The sequence below is a fragment of the Eubalaena glacialis genome, chromosome 5 (assembly GCF_028564815.1).
Source record: "Eubalaena glacialis isolate mEubGla1 chromosome 5, mEubGla1.1.hap2.+ XY, whole genome shotgun sequence".
Taxonomy (NCBI): Eukaryota; Metazoa; Chordata; class Mammalia; order Artiodactyla; family Balaenidae; genus Eubalaena; species Eubalaena glacialis.
In genome coordinates, this window is record NC_083720.1 from 40,092,787 (window position 1) to 40,115,297 (window position 22,511).

Here is a 22,511-nt window from a genome sequence, read left to right on the forward strand (position 1 = left end):
TTGATCCGACAGCGAAATCCAGGTACAAGTGAGCATACAACTGAAGGCAATTCTGGAGAACTGAGACCCTTCGGGAGGAAGGTGCCAGCCAGAGTGCTGGATAGGAAGACGGGAACCGAGGTCTAGTTCGAGACAATCTGCTTAAGGCTCAGGATAAGGTGAGATCAGATATGTGCAAAAACACCTAGGTATGGAGTAAGTTAACTGAATGGAGAGTGTGTGCCTATAATAAGTATTTATAATAATAACAATAATAGTGCTAATAATCTTATGGAACTAGTAGATTATAAAGAAAGCATAGACCCTGGAGAGAGATCATCTGGGTTCACATCTCAGCTTTGTCACTACTAGCTGTGTGACTTTGGGCTGGTTAATTAACCACTCTCTGTCCCAGTTTCTTGATGAACAAAATGGGGTTAATGATAATGCTTATATTTACAGGTTCTGAGGATTAAAGAAGATAATACATGTATGTATATATAAAACATTTATTACAGCAGCTGGCACATCCCATAATGCTTGCTGTCATCATTCTTGAAATGACTTTAATATGAGAAAAATGAAGCACAGAGAGGCTGTGTTACTTTCCTGAGATTAAACAGCTAATACGTGGTAGAGGTAGGATTTGAACTGAGAACCTGTGGTTCCATAATCCATGCATTTAACCATTATTCAAGGCTTCTTCTTTCAATATAGTATGACTTGGGCTTCTTCCTTAATATGATCAAATCTTGCTTTATAAAACATAACAGTCTCAGTTGTATTATCAAATAGTATTAGCCAGCGGCTGAATTCTATTCACTTGTCCAGTCATCCATCTCATAGTTTAAAGAACATTTCTTGTTTTAACTAATGACTGTGTTCAGATATATAGTAAAACATTTCACGCCTCTGGTTACTCATTGCTTTTAAAATGCCATCAATCTCTGGTGATAAGTTGTATTAATTTTGTTATAAATTTGAAATCGTGAAAAAGAAACACAGACATGAAGCTGTTCACTTTCTCAAGCGACCTGTCTCCATCTGTTGTGATCAGTCCATTCTAGCACCCCTCAGAATCTCTGCCAATAAATTAATGTCCTTTTGTAAAGGTGGCTTTTTTTGTGGGTTCTGTCATGTGGCTTTCCCCATTACAGGTGAGGTTAGCAAATAGTCACAAAGCAGAGAATGTTCAAAATGTCCAAAGATGAAGCAGAGGGTGAAATTCAACTTTGCCAGTGTATCATCCTCAACACTGTAGGACTCTTTTTATTTTCTTGCTAGGAAGTCAGTGGCTCCTGTTAACCAACCACTTGCTACCCTCTGAGATCTGAACCCTGCTGAGAGCCCAGATTCATCTTGCCATGCGTATTCCCATTCTGTCCTCCAGTCAGATACACTTAGGGTTTTGTTTTGCTTTGTTTTATTGAAGTATAGTTGATTTACAATGTTGTCTTAGTTTCGGGTGTACAGTAAAGTAATTCAGTATATATATATTTTATATATATATATATAATTCAATATATATATATAAAATTCAATATATATATTCTTTTTCAGAATCTTTTCCATTATAGGTTATTACAAGATATTGAATATAGTTCCCTGTGCTATACAGTAGGTCCTTGTTGTTTATTTTATATATAGTAGTGTGTATCTGTTAATCCCAGACTCCTAATTTACCCCTCCCTCTCTCCCCTTCTCCCTTTGGTAACCATAAATTTGTTTTCTATGTCTGTGAGCCTATTTCTTATTTTTTGTAATTAAGTTCATTTGTATCATTTTTTAGATTCCACATATAAGTGATATCATGTGATATTTGCCTTTCTCTGTCTTACTTCACTTAGTATGATAATCTCTAGGTCCATCCATTTTGCTGTAAATGGAATTATTTCATTCTTTTTTATGGCTGAGTAATATTCCATTATAGATATCTATCTATCTATCTATCTATCTATATCTCACATCTTTTTTATCCATTCATCTGTCAATGGATATTTGGGTTGCTTTCATGTATTGGCTATTGTATAAATAGTGGTGCTGTGAACACTGGGGTGCATGTATCTTTTCAAGTGGAGTTTTTGTCTTTTCTGGATATATGCCCAGGAGTGGGATTGCTGAGTCATATGGCAGTTCTATTTTTAATTTTTTAAGGAAACTCCACACTGTTCTCCATAGTGACTTCACCAGTTTATATTCCCACCGACAGTGTAGGAGCGTTCCCTTTTCTCCATACCCTCGCCAGCATTTATTACTTGTAGACTTTCTGATGACAACCATTCTGACTCGTGTGAAGTGATACCTCATTGTGGTTTTGATTTGCATTTCACACTTTGAGTTTTTTAATGTTCCCTGCTCTCTCTCATTGCCTGAATTTTGCATGTATTTTTCTCTCGGTTTGGAGACAGACACTATCATTTCCCCTAAATCTGCCTCCACTGATAATGTCAGAACCTGATAAAGTTAGGATACCCTTCACAGACACTTGCCCTCTGTATTGGTTTGCTAGGGCTGCTGTAACAAATTAACACAGTCTGGGTGGCTTAAGCAACAGAAACTTATTGTCTCACAGTCCTGTAAGCTAAAGGTAAAAAATCAGGGTATCAGTAGGTTTGGTCTCTTCTGAGGCTTCTTGGGCTCTTAAGTGGCCTCTTCTCCCTGTGTCCTTACCTGGTCTTCCCTCTGTGTGTGTCTGTGTCCTAATGTCCTCTAAATTGTACTGGATTAGAGCCACCCTAATGACCCCGTTTTACCTTAATTACCTCTTAAAAGACCCTATCTCAAACACAGTCACATTCTGAGGCCCTGAGAATTAGGATTTCAACATATGGATTTGGAGAGGGTGACACAATTCAGTCCATAACACCCTCCAACCCTGGCGACCCTTCTACTGAGATTCCCGGAAAGCAGAGTGCCTCCATCGGATCTCAGTTTACCTGTCTTATGATTCTCTGTTCACTTGTTGTCTCTTAAAGACTGTGATCCCTCAAGTCATGGCTACCTACTACTCATCTTCTCTCCTTAATTATGTAGCACACTTCCTAACAATATAGGTGGCTAATAAATATATGTTAAACTGGTCAATGATCCAGGAGAAAGGAATAAAATTAATTTAAATACATTCATTAAAGTATAAGTATAAATTTATCTATATATCTATCTATGTATCTATCGATCTTCCATGCACTAGTTACCTACTGTTATTTCATTAGGAGATTTGATATCTGTTGGTTCTTCTATACTTGAAAAATTATTAAACGACTTTGATTTTTTTTAATCAACTTTCAAGATAACACTCAGCTTCTATTCTTGCTTAAGTATCACTTTCCCTTTCCTTCTATATTGCCACATATTTTAAAGAAGCTCCTATATTACGGAATTAGCAACAGTTAATATATGGCTATGAGACAGGGTGCCTGTGAGTGATTTTCCACATGAGGCATGATTTACTCTGGACTTTAAAGAGGGGAGAGTGTGGAAGTCAAACTAGAAAAATAGTAAAAATAGTAAATATCTGGTTTATGGAAAGCACAGTTTGATTCCTTAGTCAGGATTTGCTCTGGTCAAATACAGCTTTAGGAAAAAGGACCATCAGGTTACATGATTTCTAAACCTCTGTGTTGAACATTCTTATAGTTATCTGACTTCATTAATCACAGGAGACCTTCTAAGAAGGTCAACACATCAACAGAAAAGAGATCTGGGATGAGAGTGGGGGTGGACAAGGAGAGACAAAGAAGATACTGATGGATCACATCCCTGCTCCTCTGTAAATCTCTTGTGCTCCCACCCATTGCCCTTCCGGCTCAGGGCAATGTTTGCTTCAGGTGTTTAATGAACTGCTGAGAGATCAATAGCCTATGGCAGATAACTTTGAAAAATTTCCCTTGATTCAGTCAAGTGTTTTAATTCCTCATTAATTCCGATGATGTAAACCTTTTGTGATTAGCTTGGTAGTTAAATATCCACTCATGAGTGATGATAAAGTATAAGAAATTCATCCTCTTAGACCTCTGAACCCTACTGGGTTTAGCACTTCATCGGTGCCTATAGCTGTGAAAAATTACCTTCCCAGCTTCCCAACTGGTAAGGTCATGTGTTTAGCCAGGTCCAAAGTCAGACAGGATACTTCTTTTCAGTACCTCTCCCCCCCAAACACTACATTACATAACACACACACACACACACACACACACACACAAAGCATTTATTTATTAAAAACGTATTCTGTGACCAGTATATATCCAACATTGAACTAATTTTTCAATACACAAAGATGAAAAATTAAGATCTGAATGAACTCAAATATGTGTAACTTGTTTTATTGTCAAACTGGGCTTGAGAAGGTATATAATAACTAGCTTTGTTCTTTCTTCCGCTGTTCCCTCAATTCCAGTCTCTGGGATGGCACTTTCTCTATTTCTGTTTGAAATTTTAGAACTATTCCACAACTTTGCTGATGCTTCCCACCCTTCTACTCTTTTCTGACGTTAAAAATCTGCTCTGGTTGAATCATCAAATAACTCTGGTTTAGGCTAATACAATAATAAATATTCAAAACTCTTAGCCAGTTTAAAGCCCTAGATCTGATCTGATTTAGCCTTGGGAGTTTGCAGTGGGCAGTGGGTGAAAGTTGGCTTCTTTCTTTTTCTTCCACCTCATATTATTCAACTGATATCCCTGATAGTTTCAGCAGTAGAGGTAATTTGAGGGAAATGGCTGACAGTGTTGTGAGCCAGCATCAGTGCCCCTAAGGTATCAGATGTCATTTTGATGGTTCTTTCATCGAGTACTTTTGTGGATTTCTCAGAGATTCTCTGCTTAGGACCTCAACTTCAGTGTCCTTGATTTGATCAATACTTCTTTTCTAACTAGCTCTTTATGCTGACAGCACATAGGGGAAGTATATCTTGATTGCATCATTCTACTTTTTGCTCTGATATCAGAAAAGGACAACTCCTGAGCTTTTGCTCACAGTTAGACTTTCTTAGCCAGAACCAAAGGGCAACTCTATGTTCTGCCAACTCCTGAGAACCTGTGTCAAGCTCTCTGGGAGTTCTCCTTATAACCTCCATTTCCCTTAGGTGAGATCCTTGCTGGACACATATAACACCCATGATGTTCTCCAGAACAGTCCTCTCTTCTGAACCATTTCCACCTCAAGTATATCCTTGACAGGAGAGACCTTCTGTTTTGAGTAGGTGTTGATAAGAACTGATTCTTCTGTTTACAATTCAGTACATCTAATGATTAGAATAATTTTCTAGAGATTAGATGTTTGTTCCTTACATGTTAAACTTTATTGCTCCTCCATTATTCACATGCTTCTGGCACTAGGCTTCAAAGGACATGTTTATGTTATTGTATGACCCCTGGTGCTGCACTTTTGTGTCATAATGTACACCAGACTTATTCCTGAAAGACCTTCCCATGCTGGAATAGCTAACAGTAACTAGTCTTGAAAGCGAGTCTAAATTTTAAAAATATAACTTTCTAAGATTATGTTTATGAAACGTGATGAATCCCTACTTTATCTTCCCCGTGGCCAAATCCCTAAATACCTGTGACCTTGCCAGTGAATTCAGAGGAAAGTTAGAGATAGAGAGGGAAGAAATAGTGGTTAAAATATTCTACTTTTGCAAACTTACAAACATATAAGATCCTACCAACTCACTGCCAGTGTCCTTCCCAGAGCCTTAGTAGGGACCCCTGCCAGAGAAAGCTCCTGAAGCCTGAGATTCATTAGTTTACAGTTAATCTACTTCTGGATCCAATACACAGCCACAGTTGGACATTTTGGAGCAACTCAAACCTAACAAATGCTGTAGTGAACACTGTGTTGTTCTGCTCAGATTCTCCCTTTAGGACCAGGACACTCATCCCTCAGCACCTGATGGCTCTTGGCAGAACTCCTCTCTAGGAATGGCCCTAAATGAAGAGTTTCCTTACCGAAGATCCCTCTTTACTTAGCTAATATATATTGATCATTCAGGTATCAGGTTTAAAAATATTAAATCAGAGAGTCCATTTCAAAACTCTCCAGCTTAGTTATGGTTATTCATCAATGGTTATTGGTTATTCATGAGTAGCACCACTTAAAATCCTTTTTATGATATTCCCCATGCTTGTAGTTACAGGTGTGATGCCTGATACCCACTTACTCTGCAAAAAGGAGAGGAAAAGAAAAACACCTGCATTGTTTATCACTGTAACCCCAGGATATAGTACCATGCTCAGTGTATATTTGAAATTTAGTAAATATTTGTTAAACAAAAGGAAACACAGAATTACTGTTGTGCTTTAATCTAGGATCTATTTACTTTGTTAGTCTGCAATCAGATGGAGGGCTTCATTCATTATTATCCCATACCAAGTTAAGTCAAAATTCTTTCCATAATTTTTACAGCTAGCCCTCTTAGAAATCATACTGAAAAACCAAATGAACAAAATAAAAAAATTAAAAAAAAACCCCAATTAAAAAATCTCTTATTATCTATAATAGTGCCAACCAATGTAAATATAATGTGTGTTGCAAATACAAGCTACATGTGCATAGTTAAAGTCACATAAAAAAAAAAGCCAGGTAAAATTAATTTTACTAATATACATAATTTTATCCAATTTGTATTTCTACATGTAATCAATGTAAATATTATTAGATATTTTGCATTCTGTTTTTAAATAGAGTATTAAAAATCAGATGTGTATTTTATCCTTACAGCAAATCTCAATTGAACAAGTAACATTTCAAATCCTCAATAGCCACTGTTCCCAATAGCTAACCTATAAGACGGTACAGATCTATAGTACACTCCAACAGGAAATTCTAAGATATGTATATTTACTCAGATCACAAATAAATATTTGATTTGATTTGTTTGTTTTTATTTCATGTAATTCTAGCCTCCTGGCTGCCTGTACTATTTAGGTCTCAAATTTGTATTTGGCTGCTTTGAAGCAACCAAAATATTTTACCATGTGTATTAAAGAAAACTTCAGACAGCTTGGTTGTAAGTATGAGTCAAAGTTTTATTACAGTCTTGCATGAGATACTTTTATAAACGGCCGAATGGGCCAATTCAAGGGTTTACTCTTAGTAGGTATTTTGTAGAACAAGAGAAAGAATAAGTAAACTTGTTGGATTATCTGTTAATTACAGATAATCATGTTAGATACAGAAAGAAAAGAAAATCTCCTTAAAGGCCATTGGATTCTTGACTGACAATTAGCTAACCTTCAACTGGGAGGGTGAAGTTCCCAGAAAAAGAATTAATCCTGTTTGAGTTCAGCAGAATATCACTTAGCATTTTGCCAGGAATACAAATTGCTCCTGAGAAGGAGGGTTCTATGAACTCTACCACTCTAGAAGATAATTTCTCTTCTCCAGCATGTGTTCTTTCTCTTCTAGAGAGATGGTGTCATGACCCACTCCTGTAAATCATTTCTATTCCAGGTTAAATTTGGGAAAATTTTTCTTCTGCAAACAGGTTTGTTGAAAAGTCTTAAAGGGAAAGGCAAGAAATGTGGGTGAGAAGTAGTTCGGGCCCACAAGTCACATATACAATCCTTAGGATTTTAGATTTTATGTGTAGACTCTGAAGATCCATGCCTACCTGCAAAGAAATTACTTACAGCTAATTAAAATATCTCTAAAAATCCAGAGTGAAAATATTGAGATTGCTATCCAAGCAATCCCCAAGCCTTTAAGACTTTGGGTTTATGCTGAATGATGACATCTAAATAAAAATGAATTAAATGTTCATATACAAATTATGGACAACCTGGGTTATTCATCCACTTCCCAGTGTTTTGGGACATTCTTCCAGGAGCTTGTATTTCTCATAATCCCTTATTAATCTAATATTCTGTTTCCACTCAAATCTCCTATCTTGTTTCTTCTAGTTGTTCCCTTTTCTGTACCAAATAATAATGAGAACAAAACAAACACATAAACAAAAACCCTTGGCCTTTATTTCCTCAAAGCACTGCTCTGACATGGTCATTTTTCCAAGCAGAAATTAACTGAATTTGGAGGTTCATGCCAACAAAGAAATAGTAAAGAGCCAATCAACAAGTAATTTGTAATAATTATTTTTTTTAACATCTTTATTGGAGTATAATTGCTTTACAATGTTGTGTTAGCTTCTGCTGTATAACAAAGTGAATCAGCTATACGTATACATATATCCCCATATCCCCTCCCTCTTGTGTCTCCCTCCCACCCTCCCTATCTCACCCCTATAGATGGTCACAAAGCACCGAGCTGATCTCCCTGTGCTATGCAACTGCTTCCCACTAGCTATTTACATTTGGTAGTGTATATATGTCAGTGCTACTCTCTCACTTCATCCTAGCTTACCCTTCCCCCTCCCTGCATCCTCAAGTCCATTCTCTACATCTGTGTCTTTATTCCTGTCCTGCCCCTAGGTTCATCAAAACCTTTTCTTTTTTTTTTTTTTTTAGATTCCATATATATGTGTTAGCATACAGTATTTGTTTTTCTCTTTCTGACTTACTTTACTCTGTATGACAGACTCTAGGTGCATCCACCTCACTACAAATAACTCAATTTCGTTTCTTTTTATGGCTGAGTAATATTCCATTGTATATATGTGCCACATCTTCTTTATCCATTCATCTGTTGATGGACACTTAAGTTGCTTCCTTGTCCTGGCTATTGTAAATAGTGCTTCAATGAAAATTGTTGTAATTATTATTAAGTAGCTTTAAAGAAGTCAGCCCAAAGATCTATCTCTTGGATGCCTTATCTTCCAGAGCCCCTGCCTCTTATCTTAAACGTGGTCATTTCTTTCTATCACAAATTTTTGCATCTCTTTATCTCTGAGAATCTTTACCCTCTTCCTTCCTGTTCTGCCTATAGAAAACCTATGTTTTTATGCAAAGCAATTAAGTTTTCCTTACCTTAAGCCCAGACCATCTGGGTCTTAGCCTGAAGACACTCTTTCCACACCAAATGTTCATCAAGAGTTTTGCTAAGACACCACTGTATTATCTCTGAGGTATTGTGCTGCAGTTGGCTCTTAACCCATCTATCCCTCCCACATTTCACCCCCAGCAAACTTTTCAACTGTCTCAGAAATAATTCTAGGAACCATAATGTACAATGTCAACTAAGATAATGGGACAGACTTTTCCACCAAAATGGTAGGAGAGATGTGGCAGCTGGACACAGCAGGCACTCCTATCACACCTAAGAACAAGGATACAAAATTAAAAATAAATGGGAGAGGTCTCCTTTGCAGGAGCCTAATGAGGCCATTCTAAGCTCTCCCTGGAAATTCAAATCATAGTGTAAAACCATTGCATTTGCCGAGGAATTCTCGGAATGTTTTCTAGTTAATGACAGGTTCAAGTCCACTTTCTTCAAAAGACACCTCAAAACCACACCTCCCAGTTAAAAAAAAAAAAAAGAAGAAGAAAGGAACACTATATAATTAAATGATTCATTCAAGAGAGCTGCATCTCCAGAGGAGGGGTGTCATCTGTTATCTGTAGAATGGTCTGATTGGAGAATTTTTCCACGGCTATTATGGGTCCTGTGCGAGAAAATGCAGATTAGACTAGCAGGTTCATCCAAATGCTGTCATTCCGCTTTTGTGTTCACAGTGTGTAGCCACTTCACAGTGTGGAGTGAACCCACGTTGCCTCTAAGTGGGGGACTGCTGAAGCAGGGGGCTCCTCAGGGCTGTAACCTTGGCTCAGGCACATGTTCATTTCAAACTCGACGTCATCAACATTTCAGCACCTTCCTTCACAGCTAAGCTTTCTGGGAGCCAAAAATAAATACTATTTGAAAAGCTTTTGCATATATTTCCATTCCAGTGTTTTTTGTTTTTTCCAAAATTAGAAAAGAAAAAAGAAAATAGATACTATCTGCTTGCAACCAATCAATCCAAAATATGTCTGTGTAAATGTGTGTTTGTCTAAAATGCCCCATCCTCTTCAGTGTTTTATCATCACCTACAGGAACTGCAAAATGACGAAAATGTGACAAAAATCGTTTGCCGCATAAAGTGAAATCATGCCGTGTTTGTCTTTCTCTGTCTCACTTACATGTGCAATCTAAAAAACAAAACGAACAAAGCAAGACAAAACCCAGACTCACAGATATAGAGAACAGATTGGTAGTTGCCAGAAAGGAGTGAGGTTGTTGGGGGAGGGAATGGGTGAAAGGGATCAAGAAGTACAAACTTGCAGTTATAAAATAAAAAAGTCATGGAAATGTCAAGTACAGCATGGAAATTTAGTCAATAATATTGAACTAACCGTGTACGGTGACAGGTGGCAGCTAGACTTATGCGATGGTCATTTGGAAATGTACACCAATGTCGAATCACTACATTGTACATCTGAAACTAATATAATGTTTTATGTCAATTGTACTTCAATAAAAAGATGTTTTGCTTCAAGTTGAGATGTATTGTTAGAATTCATCACACAAGACCAAAGAGTTTCCTGTACTGGAACAAAAGAGTGACATGTGTGGTATATGAATATCCCTAAAACTCATGGCATTTCTGCTTTGCTGGGTTGAAATTGGCTGCAATTTTTTTGGGGGGGTGAGGTGGATTTTATAGCATGTATGATTTGCTGGATTAACGCATAATTTAACAAATTAGAATATCCCGAATATTTTATTAGTTGGGAAGAGAAGCGAAGAGTGAGAAAAAATAATTAACATTTCTTGTACACCTATTTTGCCCAGATACCGTAATAGACTTTACATGCATTATTGTTTAATCCTCACAGAACACTCATGACCTAAGAGTTGTGTGCCCACTTCACAGATAAGTTGAAGTCTTAAACCTGCAATTCTATGAAAGTATTATAGGAAGTTTAGACTACATTTTTCCAAGATGAGGGAATTATCACGTTCCATTGGTATCAAATAGGGACTTTCCAGGAGAGGAATAAAAATAAGAAGAATGAATGTGCTGCCAATATTTATATATTATTTTGTGTAGCTCAAGTAAGCAATTAAGAATAGATTTCATATGCATTTGTTCAAAGCATGTTGTGAACTCTGCATTTGAGTCTGATCTAGCTTAAGACACAGGTTAGAAGATACAGAGAAAAATACAGCCTCATTATGTCATGGTCACACTGAGTTATTGATTCCAAGCTGTATCCTCACCTTCTCCACCAGCCATCTTCATTAGTCTTGGTTCCATATGCCTTTGGCAGTTTCGAGATATTAAGTCAATGACCAAGACTTTGCCAAGAGTCAACAGTGGTTAGTACAGGGAAGAGTTAGCACCAAAGGCAATTTTCAAGAAGAACGGCTTCAGAAATGTTTTCAGCGATGGCTCCCCTGCTGGTAGGAATGCACAGCCCCTTATAGGGCAATTAAGAAACTAGTCACATCCTTTTGCATGTAGATGCTGAAAATATCACCTATATTACTTTCTTAAATCACATGTGCCTGTGTATGAATAAATGTGTCTATTATGTGTTTATTTCTGGAGCTTACATTTATGTCATTAAAATATAATTTAATATCAGGTGATAATATTCAGTGATAGGTCTATATCAATATTTTAAATTATATAAAAGTATCTTATAACATACCATGTGTTAGGCTGAAAACCTGAAATGTGTGAGTGTGCATATGTGTCTCTGTGTGTATTTAGAAGCCAAATGCATATAATTTCTATGATTTGAGCAATGGAGATATATTATACCTGATGTCTATTAGTTTCGCACTGTAGCCCAAGGGAAAAAGATAAACAGAAGCCATAACTCTGGGGAAAAGTATTTTAAAACTCCTATTTAAAATAGAAAAGTGAGATGATCAATTAAAGTGCCAGAAGTTCAAGAAGTTAATTGATATCCAGTCCACTAAGAGCACTCAATGTCAAAGTAGTATCTTAATTATAAGCCTAATGCAACTTTCATCTGTTTAACATTTGCTGCTAAGGGCAAGCTGCGTATAATTTTGTCCCATTAAAACATACCAGTTCAGGAATCAGAGGAGTAGGTTATAGCTCAAAGAAGATTGCTGCTTATAGACAGGACAAAATCTGGCTGTTTGGTTTATGTTTTGATAGCAATTTTATGGCAATGTACTATGATTTTTTTCATTTATTTTCTTTATTTTACATTTAAATAGATACTTGACATCAGTGAAGGAACAGCAAGTCACAGAGCAAAAATATGGAATTAGCAAGGGTGAAGATTTGTAAGTAAAACAATTCACTACTATCATCTCATCGGTTTTCTGTGTCTGATATAAACTACTACTAATATTTTTATTATGTTTGTTACAAGTGAATAAGTTGACTTTTTAAAAATTAACTTTATTGAGGTAAAATTTACATAAAATCAAATTCACTTATTTTAAATTTTCCATAAGTTTTGATAATGTATATACCTGTACAAACACTACTATAACCCTCACACTACATAAATACATATATACATATAAATATGCTCAGTACACACACATTTATATACATATATATATATATATATATATATATATATATAAATTGTGCATGTATTTGGTTATGTAATGAGTAGTGAAACTCTAGTTTACAAATGACATGGTGATGTAGTATGAAACACATTCAACTGGAAATCAGGAAACCTGAAAATTGGTGTTTGAGGGTGGTTGTTAAATAGATGCTTCTTGTATAACCAGGGTCTGAACCCACTGAGAAATAAGGTAAAATAATAAAGTTAATAGTAGAGAGTTCTGAGCAGAATCCATCTTGTGCAGGTTTACGAGTCGATTATATCCATGTCTTCCCAATTCCTCATTCAACTATGTTTAGTGTAGTAGCTTGAAATAAGCCCAGGTGTGGTTATGTATAGCACAGAACTTTGCAGATGCGACAGATCTGGGTTTTTTGTTTGTTTGTTTTTTTCCCTTGTATAGTTGTAGGACATTTACCAGCACACCCCTGTTCAGAGATCAAAATATTACTGTTATTACTAATAAAGACAGCATTGGTGAAATGGGCTACCTGATGCTTAACTTTGGATACAGACTTTCCATTCCCATCCAGGCAACAATGGAGCTGTGAAGTCCATTTCCGCAGTGGCTGGGGTCTCTAATGAACTCACTGCACAGCCAAGGGCTGTCAACACTCATGCTCTACACAGGCAGGCCAGCTCCAGAGAAAAAGAAGGACATCTTTTCTATATATGCCTTGTTCTCACTTCTGCATGCACCAAGCAGACAAGCAATCCATCTCCCAAGGAAGGAAGGTGAGGAGTCAAAGAGGGGACAGATGTTTTATGCTAATGGAGCCCTTCCACTTGAAAGAAAATAGCAAATGTGGGGGAGAATACTGTCATCCCTGCCATGCACCCCAAGACTGGATCTAAGCCTATTCTGTTTCTCAAGTTCTTGGGCCCATTATCAGTGCTGTTATGAGTAGTTTCCACTTCTTTAAAATAATTTTTAAAAATTGCCTCAGATAATCTGAAAAAGCTCTCTGAGTGCCACATTTCTACTCTTTACAATTCTAAGTTTCTATATCTGTAGTTTGCTACAACAAAAGCTTGAAGTTTATTTCAATACATTTATAAATTCTAAACAACTGAGCCGTTCCATTCAATAGCCCACCTTTCGGCAGGTCACTTTTGAAAACTTTTAACAGAGGGTAAATGGGAAGAGTGCCCTGACCTTTTATATGGGACCAAAGTCAGAATGAAGAAATAAGTTGTTACATTAATATAAATATATATGTATATTCATAATATATTAATACATGTAATGTATCTGTTCTATCTTACCATTTAGCAACTGAAGTAAATCTTTCTTTTCCCTCCTGAATTAATGGTCAGAAAAAATTGCCTTTTCACGTGAAGAAATCTCTAGGTGCAGATTTCTGTTGATTTGATATTATTCAGTAATTTTTTTTTTAAATTTTATTTATTTATTTATTTATTTATTTATTTATGGCTGTGTTGGGTCTTCGTTTCTGTGCGAGGGCTTTCTCTAGTTGCGGCAAGTGGGAGCCACTCTTCATCGCGGTGCGCGGGCCTCTCTTTATCGCGGCCTCTCTTGTTGCGGAGCACAGGCTCCAGACGCGCAGGCTCAGCAATTGTGGCTCACGGGCCTAGTCGCTCCGCGGCATGTGAGATCTTCCCAGACCAGGGCTCGAACCCGTGTCCCCAGCATTGGCAGGCAGACCCTCAACCACTGCGCCACCAGGGAAGCCCTATTCAGTAATTTTTAAGAAGGTCAGAGGTCCTCAGGTACATGATTGTCCATCTTCTGTGCTTCTTTCACAGTTCCTATCATTCACTAATGTAACTTGTTTCTCATCAGACCATTAGTTCCTTAAGGGCAGGGCTGTGTCTTTCATCTGTATCCTGAATGTCCAGTGGAGTACTTGGCATGGCAAGGGTTTGCAATGTTTACTAGGTGTCTCAGGGAAGGCATAGTGAGTAGAGACACTCTGAAGTCCTTGCTTACCATATGGTCTAAAGTACATATGCTTATCAGGACATCTAGCTTCCATGCCTTGATATCTAGGGGTTTCAGGAAAAAAATCCAACAACAGGAAAAAACAAAAAATCAATTATTGTGTGTTTTAACCCCTGATCCCAACTCAGTTCCATATTCTACACCACCTTGTATATTATTAGTGGAATTCCTCAAACTTTGAGAGAAAATGAGGACTCAAATGAGCATGATTGCAAGGACTGATGTGGAAATGTTTGATCTTCTAAAGTATGGGAAAACCTCTCTGCAGGAGGCAGGACATCTTTGCAGTGTGAAGACTGCTGATGTTTATAACTGCTATCAAGTGAGAGCAACCAGAGGCAGTGATTTTCAAAATCAAATTTTAATTATAAAGAGAAAGCCAAATAGAAAGACAAAGCAAATTTTCCAATTTAGCTCTTACTTAACTAGAAGTGGTACTAAGTAAAAAAATAAATTATTTGTAAAATCACTCAATGAATATTTGTGATTTCTCTGAAGTCCTTGGTTTTATTTGCACACACTTGGGGATACATTTAGTTTTAATAATCATCATTTTTTTAACTGAGGTATAATTGATTTACAGATTATATTAGTTTCAGGTATACAACATAATGATTCAAAATTTTTTAGCTTATACTCCATTTAAAGTTATGAAATAGTGTCTGTATTCCCTGGGGTGTATAATATATTCTTGTAGTTTATATATTTTATACATAGTAGTTTGTACCTCTTAATCCCCTACCCCTATCTTGCCCCTCCTCCCTCCCCTTTCCCCATTGATAACCACTAGTTCGCTCTCTATATCTGTGAGTCAGTTTCTGTTTTGTTATATTCATTCCTTCATCTATTTTTTAGATTCCATATATGTGTTAACATACAGTATTTGTCTTTCTCTGTCTGACTTGTTTCACTAAGCATAATTCCGTCCATCCGTGTTCTTGCAAATGGCAAAATTTCATTTTTTTATGGCTGAGTAGTAGTACAGTGTGTATATATATATACACATGTCACATCTTTATCCATTCATCTGTTGATGGACACTTAGGTTGCTTCCATATCTAGGCTACTGTAAATAATGCTGCTATGAACATTGGGGTGCACGTGTCTTTTCCAATTAATGTGTTCATTGTATTCCAATATATACCCAGAAGTGGAATTTCTGAATCATATGGTAGTTCTATTTTTAGTTTTTTAGGAACCTCCACACTGTTTTCCACAGTGGCTGCACAAATTTACATTCCCACCAACAGGATTCCTTTGTCTCCATATCCACATGTGTTATTTGTGGTCTTATTGAGAATAGTAATTCTGACAGGTGAGAGGTGATATCTCATTGTTGTTTCGATTTGTGTTTCTCTGAAGATTAATGATGAGCATCTTTTCCTATGCCTGTTAGTCAGCTGTATGTCTTCTTTAGAAAAATGTCTATTCAGGTCTTCTACCCATTTTTTAATCAGTTTGTTTGTTTTTTTTGATATTGAATTATATGAGCTGTTTATGTTACATATGTGAATATATTTTAAAATATATTTAGATATTAACCTCTTATCGGTCATATCATTCACAAATATTTTCTCCCATTCTGTAGGTTTTCTTTTCATTTTGTCAATGGTTTCCTTTGCTGTGCCAAAGCTTTTAAGTTTACTTAGGTTCCATTTGTTTATTTTTGTTTTTATTTCCTTTGCCTTAGGAGACAGATCCAAAATAATTGTTATGATTTATGTCAAAAAGTGTTCTGCCTATGTTTTCTTCTAGGAGTTTTACGGTTTCTGGTCTTACATTTAGGTCTTCAATCCACTTTGAGTTTATTTTGTATATCGTGTGGGAGAATGTTCTAATTTAATTCTTTTACATGTAGCTGCTCAGTTTTCCAGTACCACTTACTGAAGAGACTATGTTTTCCTCATTGTATATTCTTGCCTCCTTTGTTGTAGATTAATTGACAATAAGTGTGTGATTTATTTCTGGGCTTTCTATTCTGTACCATTGATCTATGTGTCTGTTTCTGTGCCAGCACCATACCATTTTGATTACTGTAGCTTTGTGGTATAGTTAGAAATCAGTATATATCTGCTTCAGACACAGACCTCCTGCTAATTTTATCCTTTGAAAATAGCACTCTGGACTGTGTGTGATTCCACCATTCTCCTTCCCCTCAATAAAAGACAATCCTCGTGGTTTGGCCTGTGACATACTTTTGGGTTTAGTACCTTGTTCCCATACTCACTCCCAGGCCTTCCTCTTGTCTTGTCTTGTCTTTTCCTATTGTGCTTGTCTTTTCCTGTTATTCAGGAACTAGTGTGATCTTCGCAGGATTCAGAGCTTTAATTAAACTCTCTACTGGGTTGCATTACATGAAAATATAGTAGATTCATTTACAAATTATTTATTAACCACCTGTTACATGCCAGGTACAGTACACTGCTCCAAAAAACAAACTTTCATAGCGTAATTTTTCAATTATATTTCTTGACAGTCTCAGATATATATTGATCATATTGTCTATTTACACAGGAACATTGACTGGTCCCTGTGTGCACTGAACTCTATCATCTTACCTCAATGTCTTTGCACATTCTAATTCATATGCTGAGAATATCATAACCTAGTTTCCATTTGGTGAACTCTTATTCATCTTTAAGGCCCAATTCATGTATCAACTTTTCTTCATAACTGTATCTCACTACCTCTAAGCTTACTTAATGGTTATCTCTTCTGGGTTCCCTCAATCGTTATGCTAATCTCTATGATAGTACATGCCTGATTACATGAGAACTGCAGCAATAGACTAGTGTTTCTTTACAGTAGAGATTCTTATTTAATCGTATTTATAATTTTAGTATACTGTAACATCCTGTAATTCACTTCTTTCATGTGTTTCTTCATGAAAGAAATATTTACCAAGTATGCCTGAGCAGACACTCAATCCATCTAATATTCCTTGAATATAGCACAAGAACAAAAAATTATAATACCTGGAACTCAATAAGGATAAACTTTGGGGTTAAAAGGATGAGTACAATTTTGACTACCATGTTCTAGCATCCTTTACTTTGGAGAACTTTCCTATCATTACATTATGTTTGTTTGTTTGTTTGCTAAACAGTATAACCAATGTAAAACACATACCCCGTGACTGACACAGAATAAATACTTCAAAATTACTGATTATTGAATGAAAGATTTCATGAACTCTGGCTTACCATTTGCATGACTTATCATGATATCTTGATAAGCTCAGTCCGATGAGCCACATCCTCTTGTGTTAATCTCACATATTTACAAAGAAAGCAAAGTTGTATTACTGCATTGTTTTAGTTCCTTTCAGGAAAAAAAAAGAAAAACAATAGAGACTAAATAAAAATTTAATGTAAATAAGTGCTGTTTTCCACTTAGAACAGGCAATGCCTTGAGTGAATGCAGATCAGTTATCTACTCCCAAATGTGGATGTTATCAATAATTCACTTAATCTTCTTTTTCTGTTCAGGTAGGAGACTGCTAATTAAAAACAAAACAAAAACAAAACCAAAAATAACAGGTTATGCTGGCCTCCAAAGCCACTGATTTGTGTGTGGCCCAATTTTCCCTTTGCTGAGTTTTTTGCTTTTTGTTTTGTTTTGTTCTGGTTGTCTCTTTTATCCTCAAAGGAAACAGATGTGAACTTTGAATCCACCTTCACTCCAGATAACCAAGGGTGGGTCTTACCTTGGGAGAAGAAACATAACAACCTCCTGGTTACACATCAAAATAATTATTGCTCTCTGACTGGGGTAAATGAGTGGTGGCTTTATCACCCTATTAGAGGTTTCCTATGACTCTGACCAAACAGGCTACTTCTAGTTTGAAAAGATAACTGTTTGATTTACTATACATTGAGGTCACCACAGTACATAACCCAGAATCACTGATTAAATATTTATTGAGTATCTTCTGTATTTTAAACACAATGTTGGGTGTGGCTGAAACAGCAACTGTTGGTACCAAATTTCTTATAGTCAAGAAATGATCAATCTTGTAGAAGAGACACTACACATTTTCAGAAAACTGCAATCAAATTTGATATGTAATCTATGTACAATAAAAAATAGATAACATATTCTCTAGAAATTTAAAGAGGTTTTGATCACTTGGGTTGTGGTCCTCACTGATTATAGGACAGAGTATTTTAGTTGAGTACTAAACATTGACTTGCAATCTAATCAAGTCTGAGGATGCCACATATCATTTCTCCACAATTGAAATTTAAAAACAAAATCATACACTGCTGGGGCAAGATGGTGGAGTAGAAGGACGTGCTCTCACTCCCTCTTGCGAGAGTACTGGAATCACAACTAACTGCAGAACAATCATCAACAGGAAGACACTGGAACTCACCAAAACAGATACCCCACATCCAAAGACAAAGGAGAAGCCATAATGAGACGGTAGGAGGGGTGCAATCACAATAAAATCAAATCCCATAACTGCTGGGTGGGTGACTCACAAACTGGAGAACACTTATACCACAGAAGTCCACCCACTGGAGTGAAGGTTCTGAGACCCAAGTCAGGCTTCCCAACCTGGGGGTCTGGCAATGGTAGGAGGAATTCCTAGAGAATCAGACTTTGAAGGCTAGCAGGATTTGATTATAGGACTTCGACAAGACTGGGGGAAGCAGAGACTCTACTCTTGGAGGGCACACACAAAGTAGTGTGTGCATCGGGACCCAGGGGAAGGTGCAGTGACACCATAGGAGACTGAACCAGACCCACCTGCTAGTGTTAGAAAGTCTCCTGCAGAGGGAGGGCGTGGCTGTGTCTCACCATGAGGACAATGACACTGGCAGCAGAAGTTCTGGGAAGTACTCCTTGGCATGAGCCCTCTCAGAGTCAGCCATTAGCCCCACCAAAGAGCCCAGGTAGGCTCCAGTGTTGGGTCACCTCAGGCCAAACAACCAACAGGGAGGGAACCCAGCCCCACCCATCAGCAGACAAGTGGATTAAAGTTTTACTGAGCTCTGCCCACCAGAGCAACAACCAGCTCTACCCATCACCAGTCCCTCCCATCAGGAAACTTGCACAGACCTCTTAGATAGCCTCATCCACCAGAGGGCAGACAGCAGAGGCAAGAAGAACTACAATCCTGCAGCCTGTGGAACAAAAACCACATTCACAGAAAGATAGACAAGATGAAAAGGCAGGGTGCTATGTACCAGTTGAAGGAACAAGATAAAACCCCAGAAAAACAACTAAATGAAGTGGAGATAGGCAACCTTCCAGTAAAAGAATTCAGAATAATGATAGTGAAGGTGATCCAGGACCTCGGAAAAAGAATGGAGGCAAAGATCAAAAAGATGCAAGAAATGTTTAACAAAGACCTAGAAGAATTAAAGAACAAACAAACAGAGATGAACAATACAATAACTGAAATGAAAACTACACTAGAAGGAATCAATAGCAGAATAACTGAGGCAAAAGAACGGATAAGTGACCTGGAACACAGAATGGTGGAATTCACTGCTGTGGAACAGAATAAAGAAAAATGAATGAAAAGAAATGAAGACAGCCTAAGAGACCTCTGGGACAACATTAAATGCAACAACATTTGCATTATAGGGGTCCCAGAAGGAGAAGAGAGAGAAAAGGGACCTGAGAAAACACTTGAAGAGATTATAGTCAAAAACTTCCCTAACATGGGAAAGGAAATAGCCACCCAAGAATAGGAAGTGCAGAGAGTGCATACAGGATAAACCCAAGGAGAAACACACTGAGACACATAGTAATCAAATTGGCAAAAATTAAAGACAAAGAAAAATTATTGAAAGCAGCAAGGGAAAAATGACAAATAACATACAACGGAACTCCCATAAGGTTAGCAGCTGATTCTCAGCAGAAACTCTAAGAGCCAGAAGGGAGTGGCATGACATATTTAAAGTGATGAAAGGGAAGAACCTACAACCAAGGTTACTCTACCCAGCAAGGATCTCACTCAGATTTGATAGAGAAATCAAAAGCTTTACAGACAAGCAAAAGCTAAGAGAATTCAGCACCACCAAACCAGCTCTAAAACAAATGCTAAAGGAACTTCTCTAAGTGGGAAACACAAGAGAAGAAAAGGACCTGCAAAAACAAACCCGAAACAATTAAGAAAATGGTCATAGAAACATACATATCGATAATTACCTTAAACGTTAATGGATTAAATGCTCCAACCAAAAGACAGGCTCGCTGAATGGATACAAAAACAAGACCCATATATATGCTGTTGATAAGACACCCCTTCAGACCTAGGGACACAGACAAACTGAAAGTGAGGGGATGGAAAAAGATATTCCATGCAAATGGAAATCAAAAGAAAGCTGGAGTAGCAATACTCATATCAGATAAAATAGACTTTAAAATAAAGAATGTTACAAGAGATAAGCAAGGACACTACGTAATGATCAAGGGATCAATCCAAGAAGAAGATATAACAATTATAAATATATATGCACCCAGCAGAGGAGTACCTCAATTCATAAGGCATTTGCTAACAGCTATAAAAGAGGACATCGACAGTAACACAGTAATAGTGGGGAACTTTAACACCTCACTTACACCAATGGACAGATCATCCAGACAGAAAATTAATAAGGAAACACAAGCATTAAATGACACAATAGACCAGATAGATTTAATTGATATTTATAGGACATTCCATCCTAAAACAGCAGATTACACTTTCTTCTCAAGTGCGCACAGAACATTCTCCAGGGTAGATCACATCTTGGGTCACAAATAAAACCTCAGTAAATTTTTAAGAAAATTGAAATCATATCAAGCATCTTTTTTGACCACAATGCTATGAGATTAGAAATCAATTACAGGGAAAAAAATGTAAAAACAAAAACACATGGAGGCTAAACAATACGTTACTAAATAACCAGGAGATCACTGAAGAAATCAAAGAGGAAATCAAAAAATACCTAGAGACAAATGGCACTGAAAACACAACGATCCAAAACCTATGGAATGCAGCAAAAGCAGTTCTAAGAGGGAAGTTTATAGCAATACAAGCCTACCTCAAGAAACAAGAAAAATCTCAAATAAACAATCTAACTTTACACCTAAAGGAACTAGAGAAAGAAGAACAAACAAAACCCAAAGTTAGCAGAAGGAAAGAAATCATAAAGATCAGAGCAGAAATAAATGACATAGAAACAAAGAAAACAATAGCAAAGAACAATAAAAGTAAAGCTGGTTCTTTGAGAAGATAAACCAAGTTGATAAACCATTAACCAGACTCATCAAGAAAAAGGGGGAGAGGACTCAAATCAATAAGTTCAGAAATGAAAAAGGAGACACCACAGAAATACAAAGCATCCTAAGAGGCTACTACAAGCAACTCTATGCCAATAAAATGGACAACCTGGAAGAAATGGGCAAATTCTTAGAAAGGTATAACCTTCCAAGACCGAACCAAGAAGTAATAGAAAATATGAAGAGACCAATCACAAGTAATGAAATTGAAACTGTGATTAAAAATCTTCCAACAAACAAAAGTCCAGCACCGGTTGGCTTCACATTTGAATTCTATCAAACATTTAGAGAAGAGCTAACACCCATCCTTCTCAGACATTTCCAAAAAATTTCAGAGGAAGGAACACTCCCAAACTCATTCTATGAGGCTACCATCACCCTGATACCAAAACCAGACAAAGATACTACAAAAAAAGAAAATTACAGACCAATATCACTGTTGAATATAGATGCAAAAATCCTCAGCAAGATACTAGCAAACAGAATCCAACAACACATTAAAAGGATCACACACCATGATCAAGTGGGATTTATCCCAGGGATGCAAGGATTCTTCAATATACACAAATCAATGTGATACAGCATATTAACAAATTGAAGAATAAAAACCATATGATCATCTCAATAGATGCAGAAAAAGCTTTTGACAAAATTCAGCACCCATTTATGATAAAAACTCTCCAGAAAGTGGGCATAGAGGGAACCTACCTCAACATAATAAAGGCCATATACGACAAACCCACAGCCAACATCGTTCTCAATGGTGAAAAACTGAAACCATTTCCTCTAAGATCAG